Source organism: Panthera tigris, chromosome B2 (genome assembly GCF_018350195.1).
Source record: "Panthera tigris isolate Pti1 chromosome B2, P.tigris_Pti1_mat1.1, whole genome shotgun sequence".
Lineage (NCBI taxonomy): Eukaryota > Metazoa > Chordata > Mammalia > Carnivora > Felidae > Panthera > Panthera tigris.
The window spans coordinates 86,914,009-86,925,905 of NC_056664.1; the positions used below are offsets into that span (position 1 = coordinate 86,914,009).

General features: G+C 38.8%; 1 protein-coding gene across 5 annotated transcripts in view; it reads right to left on the reverse strand.

Moving 5' to 3' along the window:
• MMS22L (MMS22 like, DNA repair protein) overlaps nucleotides 1–9,480 on the reverse strand; it is a 158,116-nt gene extending 148,636 nt beyond the window's left edge. For 2 of the 5 annotated variants that reach the window (XM_042986842.1, XM_042986841.1), the window contains exon 1: nucleotides 9,397–9,480. The gene's annotated coding sequence lies outside the window, so the exon portion shown is untranslated. The remainder of the gene's footprint in view (nucleotides 1–9,396) is intronic. The other 3 variants (XM_042986843.1, XM_042986844.1, XM_042986845.1) reach the window with 2 other exon arrangements.
• Nucleotides 9,481–11,897: the final 2,417 nt, after the last annotated feature.

Here is an 11,897-nt window from a genome sequence, read left to right on the forward strand (position 1 = left end):
GATGAGACTAGGAGGAGGTGTGTAACAGGGAGGGCTAAATCCTGTTGGTTGTAAGAACTTTGGGTTTTACTGTGAGTGTTATAGGAAACCATTGGATGGTTTTGAGCAGAGGAGCAAAACAACCCAAGTCTTACCAAATCCCTCCAAATATAGTGGGGAGAACAAACTTCTGTGCAGCAAGTTTGCAAGTGGGGAGACTGATAGTAGGCTCTTAGAATTCTCCAGGTGAGAGAATTTAGTTGCTTAGACTCAAGTGGAAGTGGTGAGATGTAGTCAAGATGTATTTGAAGGTGGGGCTGACAGGATTAGTGGATGGAACAGTTTTGAGTTGTGTGGAATAAGAGTTTCATGTTTTGCTTAAGTTTTTGGCTTAACAGCTGGGTGACTGGAGATGCCATTAAGTAAGATGAAGAGTCACAAACAAGATGAGCTCTATTTTAGGATGCCTATCGGTAGCTAACAATATGCCATTTGGAAGATACCAAACACCGTTATAAGACATACTTTAAATATATTAGTTCATTCACATCTCTGTGAGATAGATTAATAATATTATTGATTAATAATATCAGGAAACTGATGCACACAGAAGTTATATATCCCCTGCCCAACTAGTATAATGCAAAGTTAGGATCTGAACCTGGGGAGTTTAGTTCCAGAATCTGTTCACCTAGGTATCTAAATGGATATATTTAGCAGGCAGTTGGATATAACAGTCTTCAGTTCAGGAAGTCAGGTATAAGTAGAGATCTACATTTAAGAGTTATTAGCCTATGGAGCATGTTTGGAGCCATGATACTAGTTGAGATCATTTAGGGAAAGAGTATAGATAGGGAATAAGTTCAAGGGCTAAATACTGCAGCATTTCATCATCTAGAGCTCAGGGATGAGAGAAAGCTCCAGTAAAGAATACAGAGGAATAGAATAGCCAGTGGAGTAGGAGAAAAACCAGTACAGTGTAGTATTTGGGAAGCCAGATGTAGAAAGTGTTTTAAGGAGGATGGTCAGCTCTGTCAAATACTACTGATGGCCTGAAAGAATTGGTCAGCAGATTTGGCTCATTGGTGACTAAGAGCATTTTCAGAGGAAAGAGGGGTGGATCAAGAGGGATGGAGGAGGTGATATGGAGATCCCAAGCCTGAATGATTTTGAGGAGTTTTTTTAAATGGTAGCATAAATAGGTTAGTTCTCTTTTTCTTCTCTTCTAGTGCCGCCCTACTCACTCCTTCAGACTATGACACTCCATCAGTGCCAAACTGGTGACTCCCAGAGAAATCATCTGTGAGGGCCTTACAAAGCAAAGTCCTTGGAAAAAACACTTGACCAACAGCTAATCATACACTTGTTTTGATCTCTGCCTTTCTTTGGTTCATGGGCCACTTATCTACCCACACCTGGCCCTGCTAACCCAGGTGACTCCCTAACCACAATCTCTTAACCGCCTTCCCAAGCTCCCAGACTGGATCAGGTGTCTATTTTATGATTATAGCATCCTTCACTTCGCTTTATGGAACTTACAACAGTTTGTATTTATACTTATTTGTGTTATTATTTTATTTATGTTCATCTTCTCTACTAAACGGTGCTAAGACTATGGACTCTGGAGTTGGTCACCCAAGGTACAAATCCTGGTCACATATACTAGTGGGTGACTGTGGGCAAGGAACTTAACAACTTGGAGACACTATTTCGGCATCTGTAAAATTGGGGTTAAAGTAGCATTCACCTCATATAATTTTGTGAGGCTAATACAACATGTAAAGGTGCCTGACACTGAATAAATTTTAAAATCATTATGAACATATTAAAGTAGAAAATGCGTTTTTAAAAATATATCTCCAAAATAAGCCATGACTAATCCTTTTCACCTTTTCTCTTTCCTCTCTTCACCCCAGCTTGGCCTTACTGTGTTATATATTAACCACATTTCTTCTTTTACCTTTATTATACCTGAGTGCAAAAACCCATTATCTTATTGAATTTACCAACTGATACATTTTTTTAATGGAAATGATATAAAATGTTAAAAGATATTTCATTCCCCCCCCCCAATACAGAAGCTCCTTTCTTGTTTTTCTAGAATATCTACTAAATAAAAGGCACTAATTTGTTTTTCCATTACAAATCACCACTAAACCTAACATCTTAAGCCAGTGATTTATTATGGCTTTCTATGATTTTGTGGGTAAATTGGGCTCATTTCATTAGCTCCAGTTTAGTTTCTCTAATACTGTTGTGGGCCAAAGGAGGCTGGGGTTATAGTCATCTGTAGGCTTGAATGATCTGGATGACAAATGTGGTTTCCTCACTCACATGTTTGGATGCCTCAACTGGAGTGGATGGAGTAGCTTGAGGCTGGCTGGACACCCTCTTCTTTTTGCTTTGTCTCTGTCTCTGTCACTTTCTTTCAGTTTCTGTATTTTGTAGCTCCAGCTTTTTAATAGTGTAGAGATCTCAGTGTGTTCACACTTCTTACCCAATGGCCGCTTGCCCCAGAATAAGTATTGCAAGAGACCCAGGTGGAAACTATAAGGCTTGTTAAGATGTACCCTCAGCAGTCATCACTTCTGCTGCACTCTAGTAGTCAAAAACCAGCCATAGGGCCAGCCAAGATTCAATGGGAGGGGAATACTCAAGAGAATGAATTCTAAAAGCATGGTTCATTGGTGGTTATTTTTGAGGATGAGCTACTGCCATGAGCATATAAACATATACCATAAAGCCACAAAACCCCTGCCTTTATGAGCTTATAATATAGCATAGGGCAGGGTTTTTCTTTTTAACCTTGGCATTATTGACTTTTAAAATTTTATTTTATTTATTAAAATTTTTTAAAATGTTTATTTATTTTTGAGGGGGGAGGAAGGGGCAGAGAGAGAGGGAGACAGAATTCCAGGCAGGCTCCAGGCTCTCAGTGGTCAGCACAGAGCCCAACCCGGGGCTCGAACTCACGAACCAGGAGATCATGACCTGAGCTGAGGTCGAAAGCTTAACCAATTGAGCCACTCAGGCACCCACTGACTTTTTTAAAAGGAAATACATTTTATTTTTTAGAACAGTTTTGGATTTATAGAAACATTGCAAAGATGGCACCAAGAGTTCCCATTTACTCCACACCTAGTTTCCCATAATATTAACATCTTACATCAAGATGGTACATTTACTACAATTAATAAAACCATTAATGAATCCATTAGTAATTAGAGTTCATATTCTATTCATTTTTTTTTTTTAGTTTTTACCTAAAGTCCTTTTTTTGTTCAAGGATCCCATCCATGATACCACATTACATACAGTGTTCCTATTGTTCCTAGTTCCTCTTGGCTATGACAGTTTCTCAGACTTTACCTATTTTTGATATCCTTGATAGCTTTGAGGAGTCTTGGTCAGATGTTTTGTTGAATATCCCTCTACTGGAATTTGTCTGATTTTTTTAAAATCATAATTTGGGGTTAGGGCATATACATGATTAACATGACTTATCACTGTTGATAATAATATCAACACCCCCACTATGTAAGTTACTATGTGCAGCTCGCACTTAAGGAGTGAAGAGTTATGCTCCATATCCTTCAGGAAGGATTATCCACATAAATTATTTGGAATTCTTCAGCAAGAAAGGTTTGCCTCTTCTCCAGCTATTTATTTTTCAATAACTTTTTATTTCAGTATGGACTCATATATATTTATGTTATACTTTGGGTTATACCCCAAACAGCTTTATGTATTTGTTGCTCAAAAAGTTACAACTTTAGTTATTGGGAGCTCTTTCAGATGGTTCCTGTATCCCTGTAACATACCCCCATAAACGTGTTCTTTGTTTTTGAACACTTCTTTCTGGCACTATAAGGTGCTACAGGTTCACCTAGTCTTTTTCCTGCCCTGGACCTAGAATCAGCCTTTTGTCTAAGGATCCCTGGTTCCTTAGTTGTGCTAATTGTTATACTATTGACGTCAGATAATTCTTTATTGTGGGGAGCTGTCCTGTGTATTCTAGCTTAACAGCATCCCTAGCCTCTCTGCGTATTAGATGCCAATAGCAACCCTCTTTCTCCAGTTGTGGAAATTAGTAATGTATCCAGACATTGTTAAATGTCCCCTAGGGGGCAAAATGGCCCCTGGTTGAGATCCACTAGCATAGCAACAGTCCTGCTGAAAAGTACAATGATATAATATAAGGGAGAACAGTGGGAGCATTGCAGAAGAAGCTTCTGAGCCTGTTTACAGATGTGGAGGAAAGATTCACAGAAGAGGTGGCAGCTGAACTGAGAATTGATTTGCTATTTTTTGAGCAATTATCGTGAGGTAGACAAAACGTAATGTTTTATTTTTATCATATAATCTTAAACTTAAAAATCAGGTATTTTACAGATGAAGAAGCCAAAGTTGAAAGAGACAGAGTAACTTGCTTAGAGTGCCTGAGATGGTCTTGGAGGACCCCATGAGCTCTGCGGATGCAGGGCTCTGAGGGTACTGACATCTGCTCCCGCTACTCACATCAAGACTATGTTAACCACACCTTTGTTCATAAAACTGCAGTACCACCTCCTTTTTAATTTTCCCCCATTCAGTTCTGAGTTCTTGAGAGGAGGAACCATGCAGTGTTTGTCTACAATGCTTGCCATGTTATAGGTGTTTGAGAACTGTTTGATGAGGGGGTGAACATTAGTTGATTCCACAAAATTCCTCACTGACAGATTACAGAATTAACTCTTCCTTCCTTCTGGTCCAATTGCTATCCTACCCGCACCTCTGGTGGAGAGCTCACTGCTGGGCACACCAGCTAACCTCCTGTAGTTTTTGGTCACTTGGCCTCGTTGTTTTACCCTCAGCTATCCCAGAGGGAGTAGTTGGCTGGTGTTAGTGACATTGTAGACTGATTATAGCCAGTAGTATTTTGCCTTGGGTTAGAGTTGTAAAAGGTGTTCTCTAAGGAAAGCAAAACATGCCTCACAAGATGCAGAATGTATTGCTACTGGTTTCCACAAATAATGCCAATTATCTACATTTAATTATTCCTTTGTCCCATATGATTCTTCTATTACTTAAGGACAGATTTTACACAGACCATGAAAGGTATTTTTTCTTTTTTTCTTCCTTTCAAATTCTTCACATTCTCATCCAAATTTCCTTTTTTTGTTGTTGTTGTTGTTGTTGTTTGTTTTGTTTTGTTTTCAGAGAGGCAGGAGGTCTTCTTGTTTATCAAACAAAACCAGAGGGGAAAAATGCCTTGGTTTTTTTGTTCCTTTCTCTTTCCTACAACTTCTGGATCTGCTATTTGCAGATGCTATGAAATTTTAAGTCTATTGAATCAGAAGTTGCTCTTTCTGGTTTCAAGACTCCTTTTCTTCCTTTCCTTTGCTAAAATTCTGGTCTAATTAAAAAAACAGTAGATCATAGTTAAATAAAACTGTACCCAGGATAACCCTAATTTCCATATGCAGATTTATCTGCACTGACAGCCACCCCCCTTACACACACACTCTCGCTCTCTCATTCTCCTTTCCCTCCTCTCCATCTCCCTATTGCATTGTGTCTGACTGATTTTCAGAGCACCTTCGCTGTTTCCCCCTTCTCATTCCCTTTCTGTAAAATATCTAGACAGGAAGGAGGTGGCTGCAGAGGCTGAACAAACAATCTCATATTCTGCCTGCAATGTCATCGTTTCTTTCCCCATTTTAGGGGGCTGAAGTTGCCCAGGAAGGGGATGCAGAGGAGCTGGAAAGGAAGGGGGGAGCTCTCCAGAGGCAGCTGCGGTCAGGGGCAGGGACTGCCGCCAGATGTGCCTGCCTCTCTGGGCTTTGATTCGAAAGGGGCAGCAGGAGGAAGTATTGGGAGACAAAAGCCCCGGTTTAAATGATCATTTTCTTTATTTAACATGGCAGCAGACACTCTCTGCGTAGGATCATCATGCCGAGCATAAACTGGACTTTCCCACTTGCCTGGCAGGAGTGAGACAGATCACTGTCTGCTAAATGAGCATCTGAGGTAAGACCCACTGTTACAGATACTTGCTTTTTTTCCTAAACAATTAATTTTCTTAAATATGTTTCAGCCTCAATCACAAACAGTATAGTGGGGGCAAATCTGTGTTAATCTGCATCTAAAGAGCCAAGAAAAAGCAGAGGTATAATATATTCAACTCAATTTGGGGAGATAGTTACTTTGTCAATTCTGTGTGTGCTGTTTGTTTTTCAGGTAAAATATCTGGTTTAAGAATAGACTAGTGTCATCATAATCCACCACTAGTGATAATACTGGTGTTGAGACTCTTAAAAAAAACTTTGTAAAAAGACAGTGAGCTACAGATGCATGTGCTGTATTTTTAGCTCACATACAAATATTGGAAGTCTTATTAAAATGATAGGGTTTTTTTTTTTTTTAGCAGAGGAGGAATGAATGCTGCATAATTAAGTACAGTATTTAATTTGGCTGTTGTGAAGCAAAAGAATAAGGTAATAATTTTTATTGTACTAATCAGTCTCAAGATGTTCTCTGTGTTAATTGGGTTAAAAAAATTGCAGTACTTATTAGAAATTCTAATTTCACAATGCAGCACTGACAATAAGCTCAGCCAGTGAATTATTCACATCTTTAATTTGCTCACTTAATGACAGTGTTCTGTAATCAGAGTGCAGAGACTGCTGCCTATGCATTATGTATGATGCTCAGGACTTAAATGCAGGACATTATGAAGCTCTCAGTGGTTCAGTAATTAGTTTTCCACAAGACAGGATTTAGATATTCACAGATAAAAGTCCACAGTTGGATAATGCTAAGGTTGCAACACAAAATAACAAAGGAAAGGAAGCTCAAAGTTTAGACTGAAACTTTGTCTCTCCGGCCTTGTCCACTGTGGAAACAGAATCATGCCACCTGAAATAGTTGCCTAGCTCTGATCACATGTTTGAAAACTGTTTTTGAACAAAGTTGTAGCAGGCGAGGCATTTGAACAATTTCAGTAGACCAGAGGGGAAAGATAAAACCTTTTTAATTAGTGTTCACAGAAGCCCTGCAATATATCCTCCTAATAAGTCTGTAGTATGCATAGCAGGCATTCTCAGTGTGCTTTGTAACTTAGTTAGTGCAAATGCAAATCAGGTTACAGTGGTGTTTGGCTGTAATTGTGTTTGTAAAAGGGTTACATGCCCAAATGGAGATTGAGCTTGCTCATGGTTTTGTTCCAGTTGCTTCTGAGGGAAGGTTTGAAAATCAAATGAGATATTAAGTGAATCTGGACATGAAAGGAAGTAGATCTGAATTGTCAGTGCAACTTTGGGATTTCTTCCACTTGTCGGTTTAGAGTTGTCAGTTTTTCTTTAATGATTCTAGGATTGTTCTGTCATGAGTGATATAACCTTTGAGACTACCCAGAACTTCTAGCAATACTTTAAAAATGTATACTAACTTTGGGAAAACATTTCACAGTATTAATTCTAAAGTTTAATAGCCAGATTGGAAACTTTACAGTGATTTAAAAAACAACAACAACAACAAAACAAACAAACAAACAAACAAGCAAACAAAAAACATTTGCCTGGTAGACTTTATGGGGATTTTTGAGGATTTAAACATTAATATTATTAATAAGATCTCACTGCTTTACCATTTGTTTGTCTAAGATTTGTGCTCATTTCCAAAACCCAAGTGTCAAGATCCTTAATCAAATTTGGCATTTTAAATAGAAATGCAGAGTAATACTTTAAAACTGCCTTTTATAGCTTAGAACATTTTTTTAAGGAAACTTGAGTTAAGATATCTATAGGCAAATGTAATGTTTAGGGAAGGAATGAACTAGGGAAATAAAAAGAAAGTGCATTCCACTTTAATTTGAAAAATTCCAAATTAAAAAAAAAATTAAGTCACACCTCCAAATTTGACTTCTACCTTCTAGAACTGAAAAGCTACTTTAACAAAATAAAGATGTTTTTCACATATGTTTAGGAAGCTGTTGCCTTTGTGACACTTCAAACATGGTGTTTGGGAAAGGGCACTTGGTTAGGGGATGAATTAGGATATTGTGTAGTTGAGGAAGTGACCTGGCTTGACTTGGATCCAGTATAATATGTGGCAATCAGTTGGTAGCAGTGGTGCTTTTAGTAGCTTAAAGAAATACTGGGAATTAGGAAACTTGAGTTCTGGTCCCATTTTGGCCACAAACCAGCTATGTCACATTGAGCACCTAAATTGATTTTCCATTTCCTTATCTGTCAGACCGGAATAACAAACTTTTCTAAGATTTAGAAAAAAAAAACAACTGCCACGTTATTATGGGGAGAAATGAGGTAGGAGGAGTGAAAGTTTTTTGAAAACTTAAAAGCACTAGATAAAAATGTGAAAGCTATTTTAAGGATTAACAAAAACCAAAATGTGTGTCTTTGAATCTGTATTGTTTATTATGGAAGAGATTCTTATCCAGATTTGCAACACTCTGTAATGTAAAAATGTCAAAATATTGTCACGTAAATTAATTTAAATTTAATTTAATGAAAATAAGCCATGAAAAAAATGCCCTTCTTAGGTGTTTGGGGGAGAACAAGAAAGCCTTGAGATTCCATAAACATCAGTTTGGTGTCATCACTCCAAAAAGGTTGGCAATCATCTTGCCTTGGACATTTCTTTCACTTATCACTGAACAGACACATATTAATACTGTAACAAGTCTTATGCTTGGAATGTCTGCCAGTTATCAAGATTTTGGCCATTCTTCTCATTAGATCATGAGTCAGAATGAGATAATTTCCACCACTGGAATTTTGGAGCTCTTTTTCTCACCAAAAATGGTCAATATATCAACCAATCAATAATTGATTATCTGTTAATTTTTCTTTGGCTGTCTATTGAGCACTTATAATGCTATCAAAACTAACATGCTATCTTGCCCTCATTCTTATGAGGTGGTTGTCTCCTTATTCTAGATGAGAGACTGAAGCACAAAGAAATTAAGTATTTTGACAATACCACATAGCTGCTGAGTAGTAGCATTAGAATTGAACCAGATCCAAGTCCTGATGTTGCAACCAATAGACTACATTGTCCGTTCCCAAGGTCCTGTGCTCTGTGCTGAGATAAAGGAATTGATTGAGATTCCTGCCCTCACATTGCTCACAATGGTAATGTTTGAGTTTCTTCCACCTTCTCCTTGTGGGTCAAGACTTGCTACTCACAGTGTGGGCTACGACAGCATTGGCATTGTTTGCAACCAGGGTTGGGTGCTTTACTAACTTTGATGTGACTTTTAAATCAACTGGGGATCTGGTTAAAATCAGATTCTGATTCAGTAGGTCAGGGATGGGGCCCAAGATGCTTTTCTAACAGGTTTCCAGGTGATGCAATGTTGCTGTTTCATGAGGTGTCCATTTGGTGAGTTCTAGAATTACAGGAGTGCCCTCTTACCTGTGCTTTCCTTCCTGCAGTTACCTGCAGTTATCTGTTATCAACCATGGTCTGGAATCAGATGATCCTCCTGACCAGTTGTCAGAAGGTCAATAGTTGCTTAACACTACGTCACAATGCCTACATAATTCACTGCACTTTATCGCATCACATAGGCATTGTATCATCTTACATCATCACAAGGAGAAGGGTGAGTACAGTGCAACAAGATATTTAAAGAGAGAGAAAGAGACCACATTCACATAACTTTTTTTATAGTATTTTGTTACAGTTGTTTTAGTTTATTAGTTATTGTTGTTAATCTCTTACTATGCTTAAATTGGAAATTAAACTGTATCATAGGTATGTATAGGAAAAAACATGATATATGTAGTGTTTGGTACTATCTGTGGTTTCAGGCATTCTCTGAGGGTCTTAGAACACATCCTCTGTGGAGAAGGGGGGACTGCTGTGTCTTATTTCCCCCATGTTTGGTATCCAGGGAAGGTCCAGTGCATCTACTGAATTCCTTACTGAATTCCACTCTTCCAGTTCTGATTTTTTTTTTTTTTGGTCCATGTAGAAAAGCTTCTACCTTGGTTTCCTGACTTTGCTCTCTGGTGCCCTAAGTCTCGGCCTATATAGCTGTGGCCCTGGCTACTAGTTTAGCTCTGGCAGAGATCTCCTATGGGTCTGATTCCACACGCCCAATTACTAGCATTGGCTGTTCCATCTTAATAGTGCCATCAGCCTGGTTGAGGATCTTCGTTCCCATGTCTGCATCAGAATCAGCCGTGAGGCTTATTAAAAACTTGCAAGTAGGGGTGCCTGGGTGGCTTAGTTGGTTAAGCATCTGACTTCAGCTCAGGTTATGATCTCATGGTTTATGAGTTAGAGACCCATGTCAGTCTCTCTGCTGACTGCGCAGAGCCTACTTTGGATCCACTGCCCCCTCTCTCTCTACGTCTTCCCTACTTACACTATATCTCTGTGTCTCTCAAAATAAATGAATAAACTTAAAAAGAAAAAAAAAACTTGCAAACTCTCTCAGTAACACTACCATAGATTTGATTTATTAGTAAGCTTGGGGTGGGTCTTAGGAACTTTTTTTATCTTTTCTAAAACTTCATCGTTGATCCTGATGGGCAGCCCATGCTGAAAACCACTTTCTTTCTTTCCTTTTTTTAAACTTAAAAAAAATGTTTATTTTTGAGAGAGAGAGAGAGAGAGAGAGAGAGAGAGAGAGAGAGAGAGAAAGCATGAGCAGGATGAGCAGGTGAGGGGCAGAGAGAGAAAGAGACACAGAATCCAGAGCAGGCTCCAGGCTCCGAGCTGTCAGCACAGACTCTGACGTGTGGCTCGAACTCATGAACTGCGAGATCATGACTCGAGCTGAAGTCAGATGCTTAACCAACTGAACCACCCATGTGCCCTTGCAAACCAGTTTCTTGGGAGCTGGCCTGACCTAACAGGAACCCTTTGGAAAGTGACACTGTCATAGCTTTTGTTCAGGTTTGCCATCTACTGGGAACATTTTCTCTGTGCCTCTATGCTAGCAATGGGCAAAGAACATAGAAAGAATTTACAACTTTGCTGAGTTGCTTTCAGGAAGGCTTTACTGAGTGATTGGCATTTGAATTAGAGAGCAAATGAATGAATAGCTCATTTTTTTTCAAGCCAAAGGAATAGCATTATGCAAGGACAGAGAGATAAAAATGTGAAAGGTATCTTAAATACTGAGACATCCATTTTGACGAAAGTGTTTAACACACAGAATGGGGGCATAGGATATGAAATTATAAAAGTAGGTAGGCTCACTTTTAGGACCTTATGTGTTAAACTGAAGAGTTTATACTTCATTTTACCAGCAGTAAGAATTATCAGAAGTTAAGATGGAAAGCAAAGTGACCAGACATGTGTTTCAGAAAGATAATCTGGGCTTCAAAGGCATATGAATTTGGTGGGGCAAGATTGAAGGCAGAGACAGGTGAGGTACGTGTGGTAATGGAATACAGGTGAGATGGGGAAGGATGCTTAAGCCATACTCCTGGGCCCTGAAGCTGTCCTCTGTCACTGACACTAATGATGTTTCTTTATCACACTTTTATAGTAATAACCTGCAATATAGACCTTATAAGTAGCATGGCCTTGAGAATTCAGGGAACTCAAAGCCTTTATGAGCCATCACTGGTTCTTTCTTTTCCTGATTATTTTACCTTACAGTGCTGAGATAGCTAACTCTGGGTTTCTTCCCTCAGGAGCTGCTTAGAGCTTTTAAGGTAATTATTTGGGAGCAAAATCTTCTACAACATCCTAAGGGAAACTTGAAACCAGTTAATGAGCAGCAATAGGAATGCCAATGGTTGGGAAAATTGTGTCTAGGTCTTCTGAACACAGCGTTATTGCCCAAGTTCTGGAGAGAGAGACTTTGCATAGTCCATTAACCTTCACTCAGCTTCATTTTTTTACTGCTTCTGAATTTGTCCCTTTTCAGAGTGACTGCTTTCTTAAATCAGCATAGA